Here is a 7033-nt window from a genome sequence, read left to right on the forward strand (position 1 = left end):
ATTTTATATATATATATATATATATATATATATATATATATATATATATATCTGAGGCTTAAATATACAGGGACCTAAAAATACGCTTTCTCTCTGTCCATGTAATCCAGTTGCCTCTGAAGATGTCTTGAATAAAAGACGAAAGCTAAGGTAATACAAGGTTGTTTCCATCTTCCCTGTGATTTATCAAGATTTATCTTATCCATTGCTTTTACTATATATATATATATATATATATATATATATATATATATATATATATATATATATATATATATATATATATATGTAACCGGTCGGAATTTGCTGGACTTTAATTTTCACCTGACTTGGGGTTTATTAAAAATTAATAGATGGTAATGGCAGGAAGCGCCCCTTTGAGAAAAATCCCGATCCAGCACAAGAACACTTAAATCTACTACACAAACTGAACTGTCTGTGACCCGTGGAAGGATAGCGTCTGTGACTGGGATGAATGAGACACACCGTAAAATTTAGACACTTATATTCTCCAACACTACAAACACAATCAAATAATGGTACACCAATATGTGACCTCTTAACTTAAACTTTAAACACTACTCTGGGGAATGTTATACATGACATAGAAATTATTAGAAACACAGGCAACAATAAATTTGAAGTATTAAGAAATGTTGTTTGCACACATGAACCGGCCTTAAGGGCTTTCACAAAATAATATCAGTCACTTAGGAAATGGTACTAAAAAATAAGAAATTAAATATCCACAATGAATAGGCCTTAAGGGTCTTCAACAAAATAATATCAGTCACTGAGGAATGGTAATAAAAGATAAGAAATTAAATACTTACAATGAATAGGCCTTAAGGGCTTTCAGCAAAATAATATCACTCAACAAAATTATAGCACCCCAACAGGTGTACACTTCCTAACCTAACCTAACCACTGCTCTGGGGAACAAGGTTATACCTGAGATCAGAATTATGAAGAATTAGAGGCATTAAAAGAATCAAATCACAGTATCTCTGGTTCCACTTAATGGCACAAACATTCAAAAAACACTACTATCAAAAATTATTTAAGAAATATTAAACTACACACGTCAAGATAATATCAGTCTGAGGAATGGTGTTAACTAACCCGTGATAAGGAAGATAAAATGTTCCTCTTGGTATCTCCTAGAGTCCTAGACTCACGGTCTCAGTGTGTGACCATTAATTACTCAGATAGCCTCCGTAGTGTACTCCCCAGTGCGTCCATGGGCAGGAAGAGAGTGAGCCAATCAGACCTTGTGCAGTTGAGAGAAACTTTAGCTTCCTGTTAGCAAGAGGGTTTCACGAGCTGACCGAGGACACGTGGTGTTGTGCACCGGAGTGGTAAGAACTGATCACCCACTGCCGATGCTGGTCCCGTGTCGTTTTAGTTGTCGGGAGCACTCGTTCACTCAAGAGATCCTTTGCTACCCTGCTAAACAGTGACAGGCCTACACTGATCGGTCCAATGGCGACAATCGCCACCTCAATCATCAACGGCAGTCTCAAACGGCAGTCAATCTCTCGCAGTCAAACTCCGGTCAACTCCAGTCAAGGGTTCTGACGGAAACCCTGAAATGAACTCACTGTTAGCTCTAGTTTACTTTTATCACTGCCCTATCTAACCCCTGTCTGAGATCGAATGAGACTTACTTGTTATACTGCAATAGCGCAGCACAGGTGACTAGGCCACGTGACTATTTCTGATGGACGCGCAGAACGTCTTGTCTGTGTGAATGCTCTCGGGACTGGGCCTAGCCAGCGTCGCGTCTCCTCAAGGCGTTAGCTTGGTCCCGTGATATATTTACCGCCTAACTAATAACCTTGGGACACCTGTAACATTATTCAGACTGCTAAACGATCTATAATAATTCCAAATTCAATAATAGTCCCTTAACTTCATGAATCGCATCATTATTAATTCGGTAAATTACATTTAATATCATATAGGCCTAGTTCCGGAGTCTCGCTACGAGCAGGCAGCGCCCTCCCCTCAGATGACCTGAACGCTCAGTATCACTCATGGCGGGCATTTGAAATTACTCTGAAATTTCTGGATATATATATATATATATATATATATATATATATATATATATATATATATATATATATATATATATATATATATATATATATATATATATATATATATATATATGTGTTGAACGCTCAGTATCACTCATGGCGGGACATTTGAAATTACTCTGAAATTTCTGAATATTACATATATATATATATATATATATATATATATATATATATATATATATATATATATATATATATATATATATATATATATATATATATATATATATATATATTATATATATTAAGTCCCATGGTATAGTTTAGTGGCGTGAAAGTACGAACGCTCGTGCTTGGCTAGCGCGCAACCGCCGTCCTGCTGACAGCGTACAGCGACTTCGTTTTCAAGATGGTCGTGGCTGTTATAATCATGGGCGTGGTTGTTATAATCACTTTCGTGGTTGTTATAATCATAATCGTAGTTGTCATAATCATATTCGTGGTTGTTTTAATCATGTTCGTGGTTATGATCATAGTCGTGGTTGTTATAATCGTGGTCGTGGTTGATATAATCATGGTCGTGGTTGTTATAATCATGGTCGTGGTTGTTATAATCATGGTCGTTGTTGTTATATTCATCGTCGTGGTTGTTATAATCATGGTCGTGCTTGTTATAATCATGGTCGTGTTGTTATAATCATGGTCCTGGTTGTTATAATCATGGTCGTGGTTGTTATAATCATAGTCGTGGTTGTTATAATCATGATTGGGTGATATAATCATAGTCGTGGTTGCTATAATCATGGTCGTGGTTGTTATAATCGTGGTCGTGGTTGTTATAATCATGGTCTTGTTTGTTATAATCATGGTCGTTGTTGTTATAATCATAGTCGTGGTTGTTATAATCATGGTCGTGGTTGTTATAATCATGGTCGTGGTCGTGATACTTACAGTATCTAATATACTATAAGAAGGAATAGAATAAAGTTTAGAATAATTAATTAAATAATTATTTGCCATAAGGTGAGGTTAAAATCACAAAAAAAAATTATTATGAATCACCGATGATCATTCCAAGATAAATTATATTATGAAGCGAAGTGACCTTGATTCTGGTTATATTAGTCACCATCTGCTTAAGTCATAACCTGTGTTAAGTCATCATAGTCATCATCTACGTTAACCAGTTTTAGGCCCATCTCACATGACTGACCGACCGACCATCCATGTTCTTTCCGCGCGAGAGCGTTAGTTTTCAATGCGTCTTATTATTTACGCTGGTGGATGTAAGACCTCCTACTCTCACTGACGCAGCTATGGTCAATTTGGTGTTATCTTGTTTATAAATGCCTTGTAATCTGTCTCAAGTCTATCCATCCTGTCCATTGCCATCCCAACTGTCTGTTCGTCTGCGTGGTGTTTGATTGTAAGCCCGTCTGTACTCTTTGTGTCCTCAAATCTGTCTGTCTTGTCCGTTGTTGGCGTGTGTCTGCCTGTTTGTCTGACGTGAATCAGTCAGTCAGCTGTCTGTCTGTCATGTTAGTTGCCATATTGTCTATTTGCGCATGTATGAATCTGTCTATTTTTGTCAACTTCCTGTCTGTTTCACTGTCTATATTCACCCTGTGTTTATTGTAGTCATCTTCTCCATGCATTCCTGTTATTATCTTTTTATCCCTTCTCTTTTTCCATGTACAGTACAGTCACCCACAGGAATAAGTATACACTGTAGCTGTAAGGTCGTCTGGTAACATTGATACTGTGCATCCAAACGCATGATGAAACTCAGCTCCCCCCCACCTGTTTCTCTAACTATTTTCTGTTTTCCCTTTCTTATTCTTCTATTTACTCATCTTCCTTCCTTTACTAATCCAAACAACATTAAAAAAAATGTAGGCTAAGAGAAAAAGTGGGAGGAGGAGGAGGGAGTCGTACGATAACTGCAATCGTCTGGCCGGCAGACAGCGTACAGAAACATCTTTTGCCAGAGTAAATAAAATGGTTAATTAATGCCTTCCTAAAGAAACCATGTACATGGGACAAGGTTATTTTCACTCTACGAATTTTTTGCGATTTTTCCACCAAGTTTGATGAAAAACGATTGTGCTGTTTCGGCTCCTCAGAACAGATACACGCACGGCTAGTCCTATAGTATATTAGACAAGTGATCGTGGGCACTTCGTGCCCGGTGACAAGTCTGGTGGTACAGTTTACAGAGGCGTGAAAGTTCGAATGCTCCTGCTTGGCTAGCACGCAACCGCCGTCCGGCTGACAGCTTACAGCGACTTCGTTTTCCAGATGGTCGTGGTTGTTATAATCATGGTCGTGGTTTTTATAATCATGGTTGTGGTTGTTATAATCATGGTCGTGGTTGTTATAATCATGGTTGGGTGATATAATCATGGTCGTGGTTGTTATAATCATGGTTGGGTGATATAATCATGGTCGTGGTTGTTATAGTCATGGTCCTGGTTGTTATAATCATGGTCGTGGTTTTTATAATCATAGTCGTGGTTGTTATAATCATGGTTGGGTGATATAATCATAGACGTAGTTGCTATAATCATGGTTGTGGTTGTTATAATCATGGTCATGAGTGTTGTAATCATGGTCGTAGTTGTTATAATCATATTCGTGGTTGTTATAATCATGGTCGTGGTTGTTATAATCATGATCGTGGTTGTTATAATCATGGTCGTGGTTATGATCATGGTCGTAATCATGTCGTGTTGTTATAATCGTGGTTGTTATAATCATGGTCGTGGTTGTTATAATCATAGGTCATAGTCGTGGTTGTTATAATCATGGTTGGGTGATATAATCATCAGTCGTGGTTGTTATAATCATAGTCGTGGTTGTTATAATCATGGTTGGTTGTTATAATCATGGTCCTGGTTGTTATAATCATGGTCGTGGTTGTTATAATCATAGTCCTGGTTGTTAATAATCATGGTCGTGGTTATAATCATGGTCGTGGTTGTTATAATTATGGTCCTGGTGTTATAATCATGGTCGTGGTTGTTATAATCATGTTTGGGTTGATATAATCATAGTCGTGGTTGTTATAATCATGGGTCGTGGTTATTTATAATCATAGTCGTGGCTGTTATAATCATGTCCTTGTTATAATCATGAAGTCATTTTTATAATCTACATATGATATATATACATATATATACAGAAAAAGGTACTCCGTTGTTTCCATTTTCCCGTGTGATTTTATAAAGATATATATATATATATATATATATATATATATATATATATATATATATATATACAGTATATATATATATATATATATATATATATATATATATATATATATATATATATATATATATATATATATATACATATATATATATATATATATATATATATATATATATATATATATATATATATATATATATATATATATATATATATATATATATATATATATATGCGCAAGTAAATTACTGTACTGTAGGTGCGCGTGATGCAGGTATATGCTCATAACCACAAGGAAAAAAGAAAACACGAAGTTCCCAAGCACTTTCGTGTAATTCACATCTTAAGGGGTGAATACAGATTAAGGAGAAATACATAACAAGGCATATATATACAGTAGAGGAGGGTGAGATCAAGTCCACAATGATCACGTCACTAGGTAGTGACCCTGCTAATCTTCAAAAACACCGCAGCAGTCGGTAGTCATGTCAGAGGGTGAGATGACCGAACCTTCTCTCGAATGTCTTGCAAGGTCTTGTCCAATGCTTCAAACACTAACTTGTGAGACATAGTGCATTCATCCGAGACTATGAGGCTGCATTTTTCTAAGAGTTTTGCCTTTGCCGAACCTTTTTTGATGTTGCACACTGGATTCTCATTGTGAGCGAGGTTGAGAGGCAGTTTAAAAATTGAGTGTGCAGTACGTCCTCCTTCTAGTAGTGTTGCAGCAATGCCTGAGGATGCCACAGCAAGAGCAATTTTCCCCTGATGACCTACTTTGGCCAACTGAAGGTTGATCAATAATGCTTTTCCTGTCCCGCCACATGCATCAAGAAAGATCATACCTCCCTGCTCCGCTTGTATCGCTTGCAAGATCTATTCATAAGCATTTGCTTGATTAGGCACCAGGTGGGGCTCATTTTCTTCAAGAAAATTCACCAGAACTTCAACTGAGTAGTCTGTCTCTCTGAGCAACTCCCTGTTTGCAGCTACTGGTTCTTCTCGGTTTGGGGAATGCAATCCAAAATCAGTCAGGTTTTTTCCGCATAGCTCCATCATTTTTTCTTCCAGCATGATCAAAGCCCTGTTGAACATGTCATCCATGAACTCAATCTCTTGACCAGGATGTTCTCTTCTTACTTGATGAAGCAGATCCTCTGAAAGACTTTCTTGGTGGTTTTTCCAGAGCTGGCTTGGGTTGGAAAGTCCACATGTAGCAATCATGATGGCGATTGAGTAGCTGCTGCCTCTTCTAATGTGTCATTCCAGTGACCATAATCTTCCAGTAGGCCAAAGAGAATGCACGCTTCCTGATAGGTTCTGCAGACTTGTCCATTCACTGTCTTGAGTGCTGCATATGATGTTGGGCCACGGATGTGGTGCAAAAGTAGTCTCAAACAGTCGCATTCAAAGTTGTTGGGGTGAACCGTGTAGACACGTCCCAAATCATTGCCTGACTTTATCCCTGGATATCCTTCAACATCGGATCCTTGAGCTCTTCTCTGGAACTTTTCCATTGAAGCCTGCCATATGTAGAACTTGGGTACGTCAGCATACAAAAGGATTTGAGCAAACTCATCTTCCTGTGAAAGTTTTAAGAATGCAGTGAGGGTCGTATCAGCAGGATTTGCTATTTGATTTTGGAAGGACTCTTCTGAGAAGTATATTCTTTGTCCATTTTCCAGGTGAACAGCCAGATGAACTGCTGTTGTACATCGTTCGTGTATGGGAAAACTAAAAATTCTCCATAGGGCTTCATTGCTGCAGATGTA

The sequence above is a fragment of the Homarus americanus genome, unplaced genomic scaffold (assembly GCF_018991925.1).
Source record: "Homarus americanus isolate GMGI-L3 unplaced genomic scaffold, GMGI_Hamer_2.0 scaffold39675, whole genome shotgun sequence".
Lineage (NCBI taxonomy): Eukaryota > Metazoa > Arthropoda > Malacostraca > Decapoda > Nephropidae > Homarus > Homarus americanus.